A 21,408-nucleotide genomic window follows, 5' to 3' on the forward strand; every position below is an offset into this window, starting at 1 on the left:
CAACTAACCTAATCTCTACCCCTAAACATAATCTCTACCCCTAAACCTAATATCTAACCCTAACCCTAACTACGTTATTAAACTAACTGTTACTATGATTTCAGCAACGCTTGTTTGCTCCCTATAGCGGCTACTACGCCCGACGTCCATTAAAGCGCTTGATCCGGACCTGCTCTACCAGTTGGAAGGTTGTGGGGTGATTTTGCTTGATAACGTCCCATTGAATCGAATGATTGTAACTGATTCAGTCAGATTCAGTTGCTATGCTACTGTACAGTTATTCAAACGTGTATTGTAATATACCGTACATGTGGTTAAACTTGAATTGCTTACCTTTATTTTGATACCAAGGATGACCTTGTTATTATTATTATTATTATTATTATTATTATTATTTATTTATTAGCAGACGCCCTTGTCCAGGGCGACTTATAGTCTTAAAGAAAAATACATTTCAAGAATCACAGTTGTTAGATCGGAAAAAAATAACAATCCTGCTTCAAAGTGCACATGGTACATTTTTGGGGTACATTTGCACCCCTCTCAGCCTTCAGAGGGTTACAATCAAAGCTATCATTTTTTTCACATACCACAGCTCCTATTTACTCTGGCAGAATATATTGTTGAGAGTTGCTGGAGAGCCAAGGGAGGTGTCCCTATGTAACCCTAAATATGTATTTGTTTAGCCAACAGTAATTTACATGAAACGGTGTATTTATGTGTGTGTGTATAATACATTCATGTCACTGCATGTATCATTGTATCATGTTATATTTCCCATCTATGCTAGAATTTATAATTCATAGATGTTTTGTCTCACTCCATAAAGCTCACATAAACAGTTTTTTTTTAAAACAATTAATAAAATGTAACTGAAGTGGGTAGAGTAAAGACAAAATGAGCCTTACTTCGAATCATTTGATTGTATTTCAATCTAAGATCTAGTAAGGATTCTGTACTTGGATAACTTTAAGTAACTGCTATCATCTAGTGGACATTTTGTGTAACTACAGTTTGTTACAATAGCAATAGTGATGTCATTGAAGCGCAAATGTATTTCCTGTGTTGAATGTGCGGGAGAGGAAGTGCAGGGAGAGTCATTAAGACAGAGCGCCGTTCCATGTTACAGCTGAATGCTGCTCTGTTGGGAGCTGGATGTTGTTTGTGATTGAGAATATAAATTTCTGGAAATTGGACAGTCTATTCATCACTGTAAAACATATAAACACCCCATAGTTCCTGAAGCTCGCTGTTTTCCTCACCCTTTCATTGTCACTAACATATCTCCTTCCACACCGCTTCTCTCCACCCCCTCCCTCTTTCTTACAGTTTTGGCGGGAAACGAAATGTAATGCGTGACATACAAATAAAAACGTTAGGTTACCTACCGTAACCCTGGTTCCCTGAAAGAGAAGACGACCACCAACATTAAGTATGGGATATTCCCTGCCCTTGAGGTAGGTAATACTGAGCTCTCTATATCAGAGCTGCCGAAGGCCCCTTCCTGTGATGACGCACTCGGTCCCGCCTACCGAGGGTATAAAACCGTCACTCACCTGAAGATCTCCCTCTTTTTCCGCCGAACCCGTGAGGTCGACCGGAGCGACCTCATGGTTGGTGGTCGTCTTCTCTTTCAGAGAACCAGGGTTACGGTAGGTAACCTAACGTTCCCTTTCAAGTCGAAGACGACCACCAACATTAAGTATGGGATAATGTATACCAGAGCCGTCGTGAGGGAGAAGGAACGGCAGCATATGAGGGACGCACAAGCACTGTCTAACCTAGAGGTTAGCGGTGTGAACGTACACCCTCAAGGACCCTTGTGCTCACAGATGGCACAGCAGGATCTACCACATTAACGCGGTAGAATCTGGTGAAATTATGCGGCATAGCCCAGCTAGCCACAGCACAAATCTCAGAAATCGAAGCGCCCTTAAAAGGGCCCACGATGTAGCCAACCTAGTCAAATGTGCAGCTACTCTACCAGGTGGGGGTACCCCAGCACCATCATATTCAGTCGACACCGTGTCTGCAATCCAGTGTGACAGACGCTGCTTAGAGGGGCTGTCCTAGGGTCAGTGTTCCGTGACAGACAAAGAGCTGGTCAGATTGACGCAGCTCTCTTGTCCTAGCACGTAACATCTCAATGCCCGCACTGGGCAGAGAAAATTAAATCTCTCATCCTCCGTTGAAGCAGCGGAGGTGGATGAAAAGACTCCAGTTCCACAGACTGGTTAATGTGGAAAGCTGTAATCTCTTGGGGAGGAAAGTGGGGTTGGTGCGCAGCAACACTCCACTTCCATCCTCCCACACGCGCATGCAGGAGCTGTGAACAGACAGTACCTGCAGCTCAATGATCCGCTTTACGGAGGTGATAACTAAAAGGAAGGCTGTCTTCATAGACAGATACTTCAGCTCAATGGAGTTTAAGGGCTCAAATGGGCCTTCGTGAGAGCCTCTAGCACAATATTAAGGCTCCATTCGGGGAGAACAGTCCTCCTAGGAGGGCGTAATCACCGTGCGCCTTTAAGGAAATGGGTAGCCAAAAATGCGCACCCGGAGACATAGAATCTAAGGGTGCATGGCAAGCAGAGATAGCCACTGAATACACCTGCAAGGTGGAAGGTGACCATCCAGCACCAGGAACTGCAGGAACTGCAATATGACTGGCCTAGGGCAAGTGATGGGGTCATGGTTTCTAGCCAGACACCAAGCTTGAAAATACTTCCACTTATAGGTATACAAAAAACCTAGTGGAGTTCGCCCTAGCGCTCTGCATGGTACCCACAACTGGGTCCGATAGCCCTAGGGCTAGCCAGCAGTCCCTTACAGGGGCCAGACCCGTATCTGGAACCTGCGTCGCTCCGGGTGCCAAAGAGAGCCTTCCGCCTGACTGAGGAGATCCAACGAAGTGGAATCTCCCAGGGCTGGCTATGCAACAGCTGGCACAGGGTCGAAAATCACATTCTCTTGGCCACCTGGAGAACTGACGCTTTCTCTAACCTGACTTTTCCTAGAAAAGGGAGCAGCGGTATAGGCGGGAAAGCGTACAAAAAACGCTTTGGACCACTCGTGGGCTGCTCTCAGTTCCCACGCATTATGCCCAGCGATCTGACCAGGATCCACGAACTCCTCCACCTGCCCAGACCGGCCCCCCAACAGAGTTGGGTGTGTCTGTCATCACCAATTGACAGTATCACTCCTATGCTTGCGCCTTCGCACAGAAGAGAGGCTTGCTTCTACCAGCGTACGGCTTCCCAGCCTAGGCGAGACACGGTCAGCTGACGGTGTCTGTAACGCTTGGGGTGCAGCCTAAGGCACTGAGCCACACTTGGATCGGGCGCTTGTGGAGTAACCCTAGATGGGTAGGTGATGAAGCCGAGGCCATCGGACCAAATAGTTTTTAACACAACACCAATTATACTGTGAACCCTTGCTGAACAAGGCGAGACAGTTGCAAATGGCAGCCACTCTGTCGTCTGACAGGCAGGCTTGCACTGTGTGGGCCTCTGCTCCTTCCTGCGACTGGGCAGATCAACCAGTCGTTCAGCTAATTCATCACCCTGATCACTTGCAGCCACAAGGGAGCTAGGATGGCATCCATGCACTTTGAAACGTGCGGGGACTAAGGAGAGGTTGAACCACAGCACAGAAAACTCAGGACACTCCCCTGTAAGGTGAAGCAGAGATACTTCCTGTGCACTAGACGAATAGCAACGTGGAATCCACGTTCTTTCAGTCCAGTGTGATAAACCATTCGCCCGGCCAGACAGCCTGCCGAGTACGGAAGATGTCAGCGCGTAACATCTTGGGCAACCACCGGTTCAGGCGGGGTCAGCTCCAGGGCCGGCGCTATTGGCTGAGCTAGGGCCACAGAAAGGGCTTGAGCCTGCTGCCTGGCCAGGCCCAGCATCGCGTACAGCTCAGCCGTGTACTGAAGCACTCAGGCACCAAGGGTGCAGACGCACCGAGGACACTGAATGAGGTAGAATACAGTACTGGTGCACCGAAGCATCGGAGCACCAAGCACTGAGGTATGGAGCATCTAAACAACGAGGGCGCCGAATGGGGGCGCCCAGCCATAACTGCATGAAATCAACACAACCTGGGGTAGCACAAAGCATACACCGGGGTGGATACCCAGACTTGAGTGGCTGCGGTAGGCAACCAGGAGAGCAGTACAGGGGAGCGCACGGTGCTGCACCATGGTGCAGAGCGGCGATAACCTGGTTCTGGACTGCGTGCAGTCACACAACGCGGATAATAATAACGTGGCAGTGCATAGCGTATGCCAGGGTGCAGCACAGGCCCAAGGAGCTGCAACCTGTTATTTCTCAACTGCAAAGGCAGTAACAGGTACACACAGGCTTATACCCAGCCATTCAGCTATGGGAGAATGTGGCAAAGTGCCCCGCCCCTGTGTGCATTTGTGTGTTCTGTGTTTGTATGTATGCGTGCGTATGTTAATGTTGGTGTATAGATTGGTACACGGGATATAAACAGGTCTGTGTTTCACGTGTGTTTAAATTGTATATTTGTATTTAGGCACGGGATTGCACATCACGCACGTGCATTTAAAATATAATATGCGAGCACGGGGTTGCACAGAATTAATTCACGTGCTGGGATTCAAGTGAAGAATTAATTAGTACTTGAATCCCAGCACAACAGTATATATAGATGCACATTTTCATTCAGTGGGGGTTGGTGTTCGGTGAGTGGAGAACGGGTGTGGAGAGGTAAAAGTAATAACAAGAAGAAGAATAATAATAATAATATTAGTTGTATCTACTCACCGTGTTTGTTCGTCTGTCCTGCACCGTCTGTTTAGTGTTTAGTCGTTTTGTATGTCTGTTTATTTTGGCGCAAGTACCGTGTCCCGTGTTTTAGTGTTTAAAATCTTTTATTTTCTGTGCTGTTTTATTAAACGCTGAGTGCGGCCATTGCACTCAGCTCATCACAACCACCGTCTCTGTGTTTGAATTCCTTTCTGGTCTGACGCAACCCACTCTGGCCGTCTTTGTGACACGTGGTGTCTTCATGGGATAGCCGCGCCTCCAAGCGTCAGACCAGGAGGGGTCTGGATTAAAAAATAAAAAATAAAAAAATAAAATAAAATAAAGGATTACAAATATTGTTTTGGGGAAAAAAAAAAAAAAAAAAGTCAATGGCAGAAGACGCCATCAAACTGTGGGGCTGGTTCCTGGAGAATGCTGGAGAATGCTCTGCCCATAGTCGTCCGGGCCCTGTGGATGATGGACAGTGAGAGATGGGAGGCCTATCAGGAGGAACACACCCCAAACACCTTGGAGGAAGGTGTGGAGTTTGTCCTCAGCTACCTGGAGGCAACCATAAATGGAACAGCAGCCCAGGTAGCAGGACCACCAGCAGAGGAGTACCTGCTGTCCCCATCTCCACCAGCAGAGGGTGAGTACCTGCTGTCCCCATCTCCACCAGCAGAGGGTGAGTACCTGCTGTCCCCATCTCCACCAGCAGAGGGTGAATGCCTGCTGGTTTTGCCTTCACAGCCCAAGTGGGAGGCAGAGACGGATAAAGAGGTGAAGGACAGGGAGGAGGAGTGCCGCCTAAGGGCTAGGCATCCACGGCAATGTAACAAGCCATCGCCGGGGTGCCTCCTCTGCGACCAGGATCACCTGTTCGCCCACTGTCCCTTCCGCAGCTATGGGGAGGAGCCTGAGCGTCCACAGCCCAAATGGGAGGAGCCTGAGCGTCCACAGCACAAATGGGAGGAGCCTGAACGTCCTACGCCTGAGTGGAAGGAGCCCGAACATCCTACGCCTGAGTGGGAGGAGCCCGAACATCCTACGCCTGAGTGGGAGGAGCCCGAACGTCCTACGCCTGAATGGGGGGAGCCCGAACGTCCACAGCCCAAGAGGGGGGAGTCGGTGCGTCCACAGCCCAAAAGGGAGGAGTCGGTGCGTCCACAGCCCAAAAGGGAGGAGTCGGTGCGTCCACAGCCCAAAAAAGAGGGAAGTCAGGGCTTCCACAGCCGTAGGACCCAAGCGGCCAGCAGAGGGAGAATGCCTGCTGGTCCCACCTCCACCAGCAGAGGGAAAATGCCTGCTGGTTCAGCCCCAAGAGCCGGAAGGGGAGGGGTTACAGGCTCATCCCCCTGAAAATTTTTTGGGGGGAGAAGGGCAGGATGCTGGTGTCCCCCAGCAGCCTCTCGCTATGCTGCTGAAGGCAGCACGGCACGCACATGCCCAGCCGCCACAGCAGAGGGAGCCAGCACCGCCAGGAGCAGAGGAGCTGGAGCTGCCTCTGCCTCCACCACCGCCAGGAGCAGAGGAGCTGGAGCTGCCTCTGCCTCCACCACCGCCAGGAGCAGAGGAGCTGGAGCTGCCTCTGCCTCCACCACCGCCAGGAGCAGAGGAGCTGGAGCTGCCTCTGCCTCCACCACCGCCAGGAGCAGAGGAGCTGGAGCTGCCTCTGCCTCCGCCACCGCCAGGAGCAGAGGAGCTGGAGCTGCCTCTGCCTCCGCCACCACCCAGAGCAGAGGAGCAGGAGCTGCCTCTGCTGCCCGTACCTCCGCAGGGAGTACGGTGGCCGGAGCCCCAGAAAGGGGAGCTGCCGGCCACGAAGAAGGGGGAGGAGGTCTGGAGACCACTTTCCCCAGCAGCAGTTTCGCTGCAGGAGTTCTTGTGGCCGGAGCCCCACAGGAGGGAGCTGCCGGCTACGAAGAAGGGGGAGGTCGGGGGACCACCCGCCCCCGCAGCTTTTTCGCTGCAGGACGGGACCAGCATGCTGTCAGCCGTGCCACTACCGGCAGGGGAGCTGACAGCATTGCCAGCCATGGGCCTACTGAAGCCTCCCTTCCCAGCCCGAGACTTTGTCCTGGACTGCTGGATTTTTAAGGGGGGAGGTGGCCGTTGAGGCCATGTGTGCTGCGCACAAGGGGGGGTATATGTGGCAAAGTGCCCCGCCCCTGTGTGCATTTGTGTGTTCTGTGTTTGTATGTATGCGTGCGTATGTTAATGTTGGTGTATAGATTGGTACACGGGATATAAACAGGTCTGTGTTTCACGTGTGTTTAAATTGTATATTTGTATTTAGGCACGGGATTGCACATCACGCACGTGCATTTAAAATATAATATGCGAGCACGGGGTTGCACAGAATTAATTCACATGCTGGGATTCAAGTGAAGAATTAATTAGTACTTGAATCCCAGCACAACAGTATATATAGATGCACATTTTAAGCAGAACTGTTAAGCAGAAAAAAGAGTAAACACAGCGTAGTAACTGGACAGGGGTGTCTAGCCTGGACTATGTGCAGTCACACGACTGGGGCAGCGCGTAGCTTACTGTGGAGTGAAGCACCTTCTACAGGCAGAAGGCAACGAGGCACCTCGTGCATCGAGCACCCGAGGAGCTATGCTCCCTGACGTACTAAGCACCTGCCTACCGAGCACCATACGTCCTGTGGGTATGATGCGTAGCAAGCCATACAGGGAAGGACCCCGATATGGTGCTGACTCTGTGCATTAGCACTGAGGCACTGCTTGCACTACGTTGAACACTGGTAAGTGTTAACGTAGTGTGTCCACTCACTAGCGTTACAGCAAGGTATGCACACATACCTTGTATGTATGCACACATACATAGAGGCTGTGTGGTCCAGTGGTTAAAGAAAAGGGCTTGTAACCAGGAGGTCCCCGGTTCAAATCCCACCTCTACCACTGACTCATTGTGTGACCCTGAGCAAGTCACTTAACCTCCTTGTGCTCCGTCTTTTGGGTGAGACGTAATTGTAAGTGACTCTGCAGCTGATGCATAGTTCACACACCCTAGTCTCTGTAAGTCGCCTTCGATAAAGGTGTCTGCTTAATAAACAAATAATAATAATAAATAATAATGCTAAGCCCCGTGCGCACCGAGTATCCTGTTTCCACAGATACTGTGCAGCACCGTGAGCTATGTGCCAGGTTGAGCAGTGCTTACGCAATAACCCGTGCGTCCCAAGCGCACTGTGTACTGCATTCGAGATGCTAGGCAGAGAGTCCTGAGACAGGACGTCTGGCTTGTGCATAACACTAAGCACTGCTTTCACTGTGTTTGACCCACAGGTACTAACACAGTGTAAATTTCGCTAGGGCTACAGCTAAGGCTATTAACACCGCTTACCCTTTGCCGGGTACCGTGGGCACAAGTGCAACGTGTACTACGCAGAGTATGGGCACTAGTGTACAACCAACTACACCTGCACCGTGTAACAAATACACTGCGTACAGTGCTTGAGCTGAGCTCAGTGTGCACTGGTATTACCGTGCAGCACCATGAGCAATGCGGTAGTAGAGCAGTACTAACGTGCACCGCACTGCTTGCCTCGAGCGTTCCACACACCTTGCGCAATGGGTACCTGTCACAAAGACGGCCGGAGTGGGTGGCGTCAGACCAGAAACAGGAACACAAACGACAGAGAGATGGGGTTTTGGTGAGGCTGAACGCGTGATCGCGTTCAGCATTTAATAAACAGAACAGAAAATAAAAGGTTGGAACAGACAAAAACACTGGACACGGCACTACACGCCAAAATAAATAGACAAACAAAACGGACTACACAGACAAACGGTGCACGGAGACAAACAAACACGGTGAGTGAAAACACGTTAACTACTACTTTTACTTTTACTATTATTATTATTATTTCACCTCCGTCTCCAATCCCGTTCTCCACTCACCGAACACCTAACCACCAGTGAGTGAAAATGTGTCTCTATATATACTGTTGTGCTGGGATTCAATTACTAATTAAAAATTCACTTGAATCCCAGCACGTGAATTAATTACGTGCAACCCCGTGCCACACATTATATTTTAAATGCACGTGCGTGATGTGCAATCCCGTGCCTAAATACAAATATACACTTTTTAAATACACGTGAAACACAGACCCGTTTATATCCCGTGTACCAATGACTATACACCAACATTTACACACGCAACATACATACACAGAACACAAATGCACACAGGGGCGGGGCGCTTTGCCACATATACCCCCCCTTGTGCGCAGCACACATGGCCTCAACGGCCACCTCCCCCCTTAAAAATCCAGCAGTCCAGGACAAAGTCTCGGGCTGGGAAGGGAGGCTTCAGTGGGCACATGGCTGGCCATGCTGTCAGCACCCCTGCCGGTAGTGGCACGGCTGACAGCCTGTTGGTCCCGTCCTGCAGCGAAAAAGCTGCGGGGGCAGGTGGTCCCCCAACCTCCCCCTTCTTCGTAGCCGGCAGCTCCCTCCTGTGGGGCTCCGGCCACAAGAACTCCTGCAGCGAAACTGCTGCTGGGGAAAGTGGTCTCCAGACCTCGTCCCCCTTCTTTGTAGCCGGTAGCTCCCTTTGGTGGGGCTCCGACCACAGTACTGCCGGCAGCGAAGAAGCTGCAGTGGGAGCAGGTCTCCAGACCTCCCCCACGATCTCCGGCAGCGAAACTGCTGCAGTGGGAGCAGGTCTCCTGACCTCCCCCACGATCTCCGGCAGCGAAACTGCTGCTGGGGTTGGTGGTCTCCAGACCTCCTCCCCCTTCTTTGTGGCCGACAGCTCCCCTTTCTGGGGCTCCGGCCACCGTACTCCCTGCGGAGGTACGGGCAGCAGAGGCAGCTCCTGCTCCTCTGCTCCGGGCGGTGGCGGAGGCAGAGGCAGCTCCAGCTCCTCTGCTCCTGGTGGTGGTGGAGACAGAGGTAGCTCCAGCCCCTCTGCTCCTGGCGGTGGTGGAGGCAGAGGCAGCTCCAGCTCCTCTGCTCCTGGCGGTGGTGGAGGCAGAGGCAGCTCCAGCTCCTCTGCTCCTGGTGGTGGTGGAGGCAGAGGCAGCTCCAGCTCCTCTGCTCCTGGCGGTGGTGGAACCAGCAGGTATTCACCCTCTGCTGGTGGAGGTGGGAGAGGCCAGCAGTCCTCCCACTGCGGTGAAGGTGGAACCAGCAGGTATTCACCCTCTGCTGGTGGAGGTGGGAGGGGCAAGCAGTCCTCCCACTGCGGTGGAGGTGGAACCAGCAGGCATTCACCCTCTGCTGGTGGAGGTGGGACCAGCAGGTATTCACCCTCTGCTGGAAGCTTGGGTCCTAGGGCTGTGGAAGCCCCGACTTCCCTCTCTTCGGGCTGTGGACGCACCGACTCCTCCCTTTTGGGCTGTGGACGCCCCGACTCCTCCCTGTTGGGCTGTGGATGCACCGACTCCTCCCTGTTGGGCTGTGGACGCACCGACTCCTCCCTTTTGGGCTGTGGACGTTCGGGCTCCCCCCACTCAGGCGTAGGACGTTCGGGCTCCTCCCACTCAGGCGTAGGACGTTCGGGCTCCTCCCACTCAGGCGTAGGACGTTCGGGCTCCTCCCACTCAGGCGTAGGACGTTCGGGCTCCTCCCGCTTGGGCTGTGGACGCTCAGGCTCCTCCCGCTTGGGCTGTGGAGGCAAAACCAGCAGGCATTCTTCCTCTGCTGGTGGAGACGGGGACAGCAGGCATTCTTCCTCTGCTGGTGGACCTGCTACCTGGGCTGCTGTTCCACTTATAATTGCCTCCAGGTAGCTGAGGACCAACCCCACACCTTCCTCCCAGGTGCTTACAGTCTGTTCCCTTGCATATGCCTCCCATCGCTCTCTGTCCATAAACTCCAGGAACTGGACGACTACTGGGATAGACTGGGCCTCCAGCCCAGCATTTTCCAGCATCCAGTCCCGCACTTTGATGGCGTCTTCTGCCATTTTTTTTTTATTTTATTATTTTTTTTTAAATCCAAAACTGCGGTTCCTGCTCTGGCCTGAGTCCTGGAGGCGCTGTCGATCCCACGCAGGACACCACGTGTCACAAAGACGGCCGGAGTGGGTGGCGTCAGACCAGAAACAGGAACACAAACGACAGAGAGATGGGGTTTTGGTGAGGCTGAACGCGTGATCGCGTTCAGCATTTAATAAACAGAACAGAAAATAAAAGGTTGGAACAGACAAAAACACTGGACACGGCACTACACGCCAAAATAAATAGACAAACAAAACGGACTACACAGACAAACGGTGCACGGAGACAAACAAACACGGTGAGTGAAAACACGTTAACTACTACTTTTACTTTTACTATTATTATTATTATTTCACCTCCGTCTCCAATCCCGTTCTCCACTCACCGAACACCTAACCACCAGTGAGTGAAAATGTGTCTCTATATATACTGTTGTGCTGGGATTCAATTACTAATTAATTATTCACTTGAATCCCAGCACGTGAATTAATTATGTGCAACCCCGTGCCACACATTATATTTTAAATGCACGTGCGTGATGTGCAATCCCGTGCCTAAATACAAATATACACTTTTTAAATACACGTGAAACACAGACCCGTTTATATCCCGTGTACCAATGACTATACACCAACATTTACACACGCAACATACATACACAGAACACAAATGCACACAGGGGCGGGGCGCTTTGCCACAGTACCATACACTGCGTTAACTGCGTACCGTACGCACTGTGCGTAACTACACTTTAGAATGAGCACAACACTGCTTGCCTCGAACGTTCTAGACGCCTCGCGCAGCGGGAGCGTAAACTGCGTACCCTGCGCTCTGTGCATAACTTTTTGGAAGGAGCAACGAGCACCTGCACGTTATGTGCGCTGTGAATATCGTTCTGCGTACTGGGAACCAAGTACCGTGTGCGTTACGCTCCTACGCTGGCGTTGGATAATATGCAGCCTGTGCCAAGAGAAATCAGGCTATGCGTGCGCCGCGGTACCGCAGCACCAGAGAAGACGCTACGCAAAGTGCGTACCCAGACCGCGTGGTCAACACACACACCTGGTCAGTGCAAAGCGTGTACCAGGGGGGGACAGAGGCCGAAGCCACGGTGGGTGAAGTTTTTGTCAAGTAAAAATTACAGTTTATAAGAAGGAAGAAAAGAGAGAGAGAGAGTACACCGAACGCACATGAACCGACTCACCGCAGCAGTCAGGTTCGGCCGGCGACTCCGCTCGTACGGGGATACGGTAGTACCTAGCCCCGAGGAAGGGAGTGTGGCTGGGTCACTCGACAGCGGGGATACGGCAGGCCTAGCCCCGAGGAGGATACTTGTGTAGCTCTCTATAGGAAAATACAACTAACTCGCGGGTGGCTGCACAGACAGCTGCTCACATACAACAGACAGCAAAGAGAGAGTGGCCAGCCCAGGGGGTGCCGCTGAAAGACAAAAAGACAAAAAACTCAGTCTTTTTCAAGAGTCGTTGATTCCAGAAAAGCGGCAAGCCAGCTTTCAGCACAAATGCTAGGAACTACAACAGACCCGAATGGACTCGAGGACTCTCCCTATCAACATGCTCAGTTCTAGACACAGAGGTCTTACCTTACCATCTTGAGAAGGAAAAAGAGGGAGATCTTCTGGTGAGTGACGGTTTTATACCCTTGGTAGGCGGGACCAAGTGTGTCATCACAGGAAGGGGCCTTCGGCAGCTCTGATATAGAGAGCTCAGTATTACCTACCTCAAGGGCAGGGAATATCTCATACTTAATGTTGGTGGTCGTCTTCGACTTGACAGGGAAATACTGTTTAAAAATGTAACTGTTTATCCAGAAAACATGGATTAGAAACTCTTATTAAGCAGTAATTGTATCTGTTTTATCACCATAGGAGGCTGCGTTGTCCAGTGGTTACAGAAAAGGGCTTAAAATCCCACCTCAGCCACTGACTCATTGTGTGACCCTGAGCAAGTCACTTAACCTCCTTGTGCTCCGTCTTTCGGGTGAGGCATAATTGTAAGTGACTCTGCAGCTGATGCATAGTTCACACACCCTAGTCTCTGTAAGTCGCGTTGGATAAAGGCGTCTGCTAAGTAAACAAATAATAATAATAATAATAATAATAAAGTGGTCTCGGGGTGCACAGGAGTAATTAAACATAGAAGGCAAGATTTTATTCAGCATTATTGCTCAGAGATTGTCAACTTACCTATTAAAGAACTGCTTCATTGACACTTCAATACAAAAAGTGGACATTCCAGGTATCCCAGGATGCTTAGAACACGTCAGTGTGATCTGGCAACAAATTCAATCAGCTAAAAAGTAGAGGAAGGAGCTCCATGTGACATTCCTGGATTTGGCTAATGCATATGGTTCAGTGCCACATGAACTTCTTTGGTCAGCATTTGATTTTTTCAGTGTACCGATGACAATAACAAATTTAATGAAAGCCTACTTTGGAGACTTGCAATTTAGTTTTTCAACTTCAGAATTCAGCACTACATGGCAATGCCTAGAGGTTGGAATAATGGCAGGATGCACCATTTCTCCACTGGCTTTTACCATGGCAATGGAAGTAATCATTAGGGCATCAAAATGAGTAGTAGGAGGAGAGCGCTTGGCTTCTGGAATGCGACTACCACCAAATCGAGCATACATAGATGACATGACAACCATGACTACCATGGTTATTCGGCAAATTAACCAATAACATTGAATAGGCACGAATGCAATTCAAGCCCACTAAATCAAGGAGCATCTCTATAATTAAAAGTAAAGATGTAGATAAAACATTCTTCATTAATGGTGAGGCAATACCAACAGTGTCTGAGAAGCCAGTGAAGAGTCTTGGGAGATGGTACGACGGGGATCTAAAGGACACAGTTCGTGTGGGAGAAGTTAGACAACAAGCAGTGGAAGGGTTGAAGAGCATAGACAGCAGCGCTCTACCAGGCAAACTAAAACTCTGGTGCTTTCAGTTTGGTCTACTGCCGAGGTTGCTGTGGCCACTGACTGTGTATGAGGTTTCTTTTACAACAGTAGAGAAGCTGGAAGCTTTAATCGGTTCATACATCAGGAAATGTTTGGGAGTTCTACGCTGCCTAGGAAAGTGGGACTTTATGGTAAAGGAATACTGCAGCTACCAGTCTCCACTCTAACCGAGGAGTTTAAGTGCGCCAAGGTCAGACTGGAAATGACATTAGTAGAGTCATGCGACAAATGCGTAAGGGAGGCAGCACCTGTATTGAAAACTGGAAGAAAGTGGGCGGCAAAGAAAGCTGTGGAAGATGCAAAGGCTGCCCTTCGAATTGGTGATATCATGGGGCAAGTTCAGCATGGAAGAGGGGGTCTTGGTCTCAGTTCAGCTCCTCCTACATGGCACAAGGCAGCCCCAGCTCAAAGGAGGAAGCTGGAAGTCAATGAGGTGCAAAAGCAGGAGGAGAGGATGAGGTGTATAAAGGCCATTTCCCAGGCCAAGCAGGGAGAATGGATGAGATGGGAGAGTGTGGAACAAAAGCAGGAGGAGAGGATGAGGTGTATAAAGGCCATTTCCCAGGCCAAGCATGGAGAATGGATGAGATGGGAGAGTGTGGAACAACGCAAGATTGGCTGGCAAGACCTATGGTCAATGGAACAGAGCAGGATCAGTTTCCTCATCAGGTCAACATATGATGTTCTCCCATCACCACAGAACCTAAACCTCTGGGTAGGAGAGGATCCCTCATGTCCTTTGTGTTCATCACCTGCAACATTAAGGCACATTTTGACAGGATGTAAGGTGGCTCTTAGCCAAGGACGGTTTACTTGGTGCCATGACCAGGTGGTGTGATGTTTGGCCTTAGCATTGGAAGACAAGCGTAACATGACCAATAAGTTGCCACCTGTTCCATCAAAACATTACAAACAAAAGACAACATTCCTCTGCCCAGGAGAGCAACCGCCAAAAAAAGGTGTTAAAACCAATCCTCGTCCAGGACAACTGGAAGCTGCTAGAGACTGGAAAATGCTGGCAGATGTTGGTCAACGGCTTATTTTTCCACCTGAGATTGCCACCACTAACCTTCGACCAGATATTGTCTTGTGGTCTGGATCAGCACACCTTGTTCACCTGGTAGAGTTAAAAGTGCCATGGGAGGATGCTGTAGATGAGGCATTTGATAGGAAGAAACCACGGTATGCTCAACTAGCCACTGAAGCGGAACAGCGAGGATGGAGAGTTCGGGTTTACCCAGTGGAAGTGGGTTGTCGAGGATTTGTGGCACACTCTACAACCCAGTTTCTCAGAGACGTCGGATTCAGTGGCCAAGAGTTGCGTCACACAGCGAAGAACTTATCTGAAGCAGCAGAGAGGAGCAGCAACTGGCTGTGGTTGAGACGGAAAGATTCTGGCTGGGGATCTTAAGCACAATAGAAAGAAAGAAACGCTGATGTACAGGTAAGTAAGCTGGGCTGAGTTGAGTGGGGGACGGAGGGGGGTGATGCTGGGATGCCAGAATCACCGTCGAGCCCTCTTGAGGTGTCGTGGGCTAGTCGACGAAACACTGAGGATGGAAGGTGCCGACTTGAAGACCCCAGAGATGTATGCTACTTAGCTCAATCCAGATGGTTGTCATGCTGATGCACTGTGGAGGCCGCACTGTGGTTGATCCCCGGAGCCAGCATCGCAGCTGTTGTGTGCTGATGCGCCAGGGAGGCAAAATAAGCTGATCCCTGGAGCCAGCATTAAACTTCAGCCATTAACACCAGACAGAAGGATAGCTACATCATCATATGGAAGGAAGTGCAAATGGATGGAGACACATATGGATCACATTAGTTTACTGTAAAGCTACGTCTTAGTTGGTGCTTATCTTGGCGGGAGCCGAGTTCAAATCAGCATGAAGTTTTAACATCTACTCTCGTGTAATGGAAATCATGGGTCAAAGGTCAAGTATAATCATCTAGAAGGATATGACATTTTGACGTCACTGCTGCAGTATTATCCCGTATGGTTCGGGATGCAAATAGTCCTCATCCATGCATTATATATTTATATTATTGCAGAGTGGGTCACTATACTTAAGTTTGTATTTGGCTGTGGGAACTAAAAGAAAATACATGGAGTGTATTGATGTTAATAATATTCTTAGTTATATATTTAGCCTCTGTAACTCGCTCTCCATCTATTAAAACATTATAATTCTCGTTTTTCAGGTTTTATTTACAGTTTTGGTATGGTTTTGATTAGAAAAAAACAAAACTGTTAAGTATGCAGCATTGTGGCACAATTAATTCCTAGGAAAGTTTCCCTCACTACATCTTAATAACTGAAAGACAACCCGAAAATGTGAGTTTCATTAGAGACCCGTGGGCTAATTACAATTTAAAATTAAATTGGAAAAAAAAAAAAAAAAAAAAAAAAAAAAAAATGAAGCTTGCTTCAAAGAGCATCACTGAGTTTGATAATATATTATGATCCACTGAATAGATAATATAGCCTGATCCACTGAATAAATAAATGAGACATTTCGAATATGAACCAGGGACAGTAAAAGTTATATTGCACCCGATCTGATTGAGATCAGTCGATTGAATGGGACAATATCAAGCACAAATCATCCCACAGGAATGGGCCGGTAGTACCTACTAGCCCTCCCAACAGGTAGAGTAGGTCCGGATCAAGAGCTTTAATGGACGTCGGATGTAGTAGCCGCTAGAGGGCGCTAAAACAATTCTGACATAATATAGGATAATTTTAGTGATTTGCATAACAAATGGTTTGTCGCGCATCTGTGTGTGTATATATATATATATATATATATATATATATATTTTTTTTTTTTTTTTAAATTGTACACAAAAGGTTTCAAAGATTTAAAAAATATATATTTTCAAAACGTTTCAGGCAAAAGCCCTTCTTCAGCAGAGAGAGAGAGAGAGAGAGAAACATGGAAACCCAAGAAAAAGAATCGCCTCGCCTTTGTATCTGCACTGTAAACAGCACGTTGCAAGAAGTCATACAGTGACTCTTTCAATCTTTTCTCAGGCAGAACTGCTTTAGATGCTGTTCCAGCTTTACTGGGAACACACTATGCATTACACTTGCAGTACCTCAGAGTATACTCCCAGGTGCTTGGATTCCTGCAACATTAGAAACCCATACACTGGATGTAAATCCTATCAATACAAATTATTTTCAAAAGCGTTTAATGAACTACAATCATAAAAAGTCATTTTGAGAGTTTTAAGAATTGCGCTATACAGCAAATTTATGGCTTTTATAAAATAAATAATTGTAAATATTTGTAAAATGTTTTTAACAAGGAAATTTATGAGGATATGATGCTTATTGTATTGGGTATTTCAATTATTTTAAAGGGGGATTACATTGGGTACTTTTAATTATTTTGATACTATTAAACATATGTATTGAATACATTCATCTATAATGCAAAGCAGTGCTGCTTTTTGCACATCAAAGTATTCAGTGCTACGAGGGACAGTGCAGTTACACAGAAGTGTGTGCTACATGGCACAGGTGTTTCTAATAATCTGTCCAGTCCCAGTCTTCATTTCCGTCGCCCGCGCGACTCGAACTGCAGACTGGCATACTGCACGTCATCCCGGACCTGCTAGAGGGGAAAACATAGTCGTGTTGCTGTACAGTATATATAGGTCTGTTCAAAATAAGCTGTGTGAGATTACCATGAATTTATATTAATTCATTGTTATTTGATAGGAAAAAAATAATATTTTAGTTAAGATGTAATTGTATGTATGTTACGGTCTGTCTGTCTATATATACAGTACTGTGTAAAAGTTTTAGGCAGGTGTGAAAAAATGCTGTCAAGTAAGAATGCTTTCAAAAATAGACATGTTAATAGTTTATATTTATCAATTAACTAAATGCAAAGTGAGTGAACAGAAGAAACATCTAAATCATATCCTTATTTGGTGTGACCACACTTTGCCTTCAAAACAGCATCAATTCTTCTATGTACACTTGCACAAAGTCAGGGATTTTTTAGGCATATAGTCAGGTGTATAATGAAACAATTATACCAAACAGGTGCTAATGATCATCAATTCAATATGTAGGTTGAAACACAATCATTACCTGAAACAGCTGTGTAGGAGGAATAAAACTGGGTGAGGAACAGCCAAACTCAGCTAACAAGGTGAGGTTGCTGAAGACAGTTTACTGTCAAAAGTCATACACCATGGCAAGATTGAGCACAGCAACAAGACACAAGGTAGTTATACTCCATCAGCAAGGTCTCTCCCAGGCAGAAATTTCAAGGAAGAAAGGGGTTTCCAGATGTGCTGTCCAAGCTCTTTTGAAGAAGCACAAAGAAACGGGCAACGTTGAGGACCGTAGATGCAGTGGTCGGCCAAGGAAACTTACTGCAGCAGATGAAAGACACATCATGCTTACTTCCCTTCGCAATCGAAAGATGTCCAGCAGTGCCATCAGCTCAGAATTGGCAGAAAACAGTGGGATCCTGGTACACCCATCAACTGTCCGGAGAAGTCTGGTCAGAAGTGGCCTTCATGGTAGACTTGTGGCCAAAAAGCCATTCCACCGACATGGAAACAAGGCCAAGCGACTCAACTATGCACAAAAACACAAGAACTGGGGTGCAGAAAAATGGCAGCAGGTGCTCTGGACTGATGAGTCAGAATTTGAAATATTTGACTGTAGCAGAAGGCAGTTTGTTCGCCGAAGGGCTGGAGAGCGGTATACGAATGAGTGTCTGCAGGCAACAGTGAAGCATGGTGGAGGTTTGTCACAAGGTTGGCTGAGTGGTGACACGTCAGACCCGGAAGAAACACACAGACAGATGTGTGGTGATGAGTAATGCTGAGTGCAATGGTGGCATTCAGCGTTTATTAAACGAAATCAAAGGGTTTTAAACACAAAACAGGACACGGCACTGGAGCCAAAATAAACAGGTAAACAAAACGAACTAACACACAAAACAAGCGGACAAACGTTTAAACAAGTACCGTGCTGGCACTTCCAGCACGCTGTAGCAATTGTTATTCTTTACTTTCTTTTTAGTTCTCCTCTCTCTCTCTCTCTCTCTCTCTCTCTCTCTCTCTCTCTCTCTCTCTCTCTCTCTCTCTCTCTCTCTCTCTCTCTCCCGTTCTCCACTCACGAACACCTAACACCGAGTGATTGAAACGTGCATCTATTTATACTGTTGTGCTGGGATTCAATTACTAATTAATTATTCACTTGAATCCCAGCACGTGAATTAATTACGTGCAACCTCGTCCGCGCATATTACTTACTTTAAATGCACGTGCAGTGATGTGCAATCCCGTGCCTAAATACAATTTTACATTTTTAAATACACGTGAAACACAGATCCGTTTATATCCCGTGTACCAATGACTATACACCAACATTAACACACGCACCATACAACACATAACACACAAATGCACACAGGGGTGGGGCGCATTGCCACAAGGTTCCTTGCAAGTTTGGGGCTGCATTTCTGCAAATGGAGTTGGGGATTTGGTCAGAATTAATGGTCTCCTCAATGCTGAGAAGTACAGGCAGATACTTATCCATCATGCAATACCATCAGGGAGGCATCTGATTGGCCCCAAATTTATTATGCAGCATGACAACGACCCCAAACATACAGCGAAAGTCATTAAGAACTATCTTCAGCGTAAAGAAGAACAAGGAGTCCTGGAAGTGATGGTATGGCCCCCACAGAGCCCTGATCTCAACATCATCGAGTCTGTCTGGCATTACATGAAGAGAGAGAAGCAACTGAGGCTGCCTAAATCCACAGAAGAACTGTGGTTAGTTCTCCAAGATGTTTGGGCCAACCTACCTGCCGAGTTCCTTCAAAAACTGTGTGCAAGTGTACCTAGAAGAATTGATGCTGTTTTGAAGGCAAAGGGTGGTCACACCAAATATTAATTTGATGTAGATTGTTCACTCATTTAGCATTTTGTTAATTGATAAATATAAACTATTAACATGTCTATTTTTTAAAGCATTCTTACTTTACAGCATTTTTTCACACCTGCCTAAAACTTTTGCACAGTACTGTGTGTATATATATATATATATATATATATATATATATATATATATATATATATATATATATATATATATGCATGTGTGTTGTATATATGTATTTAGACCTAACAATAAAATGGCGCAATAATAATAATAATAATAATAATAATACTGTACCGCTGCTCTTATCTTCGGTCTGGCGTGCCTTCCTCCAGAACCGGTGTTTTCACGTTGCCCTGTGAAAAATGATCATTTTAAACATCATTTTGATTTTGAACAAACCTAATTAGAAGGCTATGTAAACCAGGAATCGCCAGTGGCTTGTTTGTAATACCTGCTATTTGTTTGTCTGGCGCCCTCCCTGTAACGCGAATCTCGGAATACATCGATCTGTGGGTTCAAAACAAGAATCTACATGGTATCATATTATAAATACTATCCGAAAGGTCTATCAGAAAAGTGAATGTGAACAATATGAACTCTAGCTTCAATATTCATGGAACCTGTGATAAATATTTAAAAAACATACATCTATCAATCGATTAGGATTCAGTCCGTTTAAAAAAAAAATAAAGAAAAAAAAATACTTTGCATTATTTCGTGGTAAATGGGTTATATTTCATAATTGTATAAGTTTACAATATCTAAATAGATACATAAATAAATACATTATTCTGTGTTGGCTGATATTTAAATACATACTTACGGTTCATTTGCCAAATACGCATCTGTTTGGTAAAAAAAAAAAGAAACCAAATATTAATTTACTTATAAATTCTTAGTGGTTTTGCTCTATTTCGAATAGCTTGTTAATAATACACATGAAAAGGTTACCTGGTTTATTCTGTCTTCGATAGCATATTACAAGTGTAATTAACAAAGTAATCAGAAGAAATGAAGCTGCCGCCAGCGACCCATAGAGGAAGAGTGGACCTGCACCGCTCCCTGTAACACAGTTAAACAGGTGAAAAGAGAACCGCGCACCGGTACCAGGGGCGCAACGGGCGGGCTCAGGCGACTCGAATATGCACGCCCAGAGGTTCCGGGAAGCCCGGCACGCCCCGGCACAAATTAAGCACTGATAATAGGTAACGTTACTCTGATGCGATCTGTTACTTTTTACTCTACTGTAAACCGTGGTTGCGCGTTCTCATCCAGCAAGACTGCATAATTGAAAAGCTTATATTAAGTTTACACAATGATGTACTGTATTATTAGCCTCCTATTTCTATGTGTTTCTGGATGTATTGCTGCCTTGTTTATAATATCTCAGGCCCACGATATACCGAGTTTGATTGTGTAGTATTTTTAATAACAGCGCTTACTAACAAATCAGAAATGGTCTTGCGTTTTAATTATATTTATATAGTATTACAAGTAGCAAATAAACACACACACACACACACACACACACACACACACACACACACACACACACACTACAGTACAAGTCTATACATACTAAAACTTCATGTCTTACTTGATGGTGATTTTATTTACAAAACATTACTCCACATTTCAAAGTGTATTAAACAAGACATAACCTAATTTCAGTGTATTTGTTTATTTATTTATATATTTGTTTATGTATTTATGTATTTAACCGGGAGATTTACCCATTGAGACCGAGGCTT

The sequence above is a fragment of the Acipenser ruthenus genome, chromosome 35 (assembly GCF_902713425.1).
Source record: "Acipenser ruthenus chromosome 35, fAciRut3.2 maternal haplotype, whole genome shotgun sequence".
NCBI classification, from domain to species: domain Eukaryota; kingdom Metazoa; phylum Chordata; class Actinopteri; order Acipenseriformes; family Acipenseridae; genus Acipenser; species Acipenser ruthenus.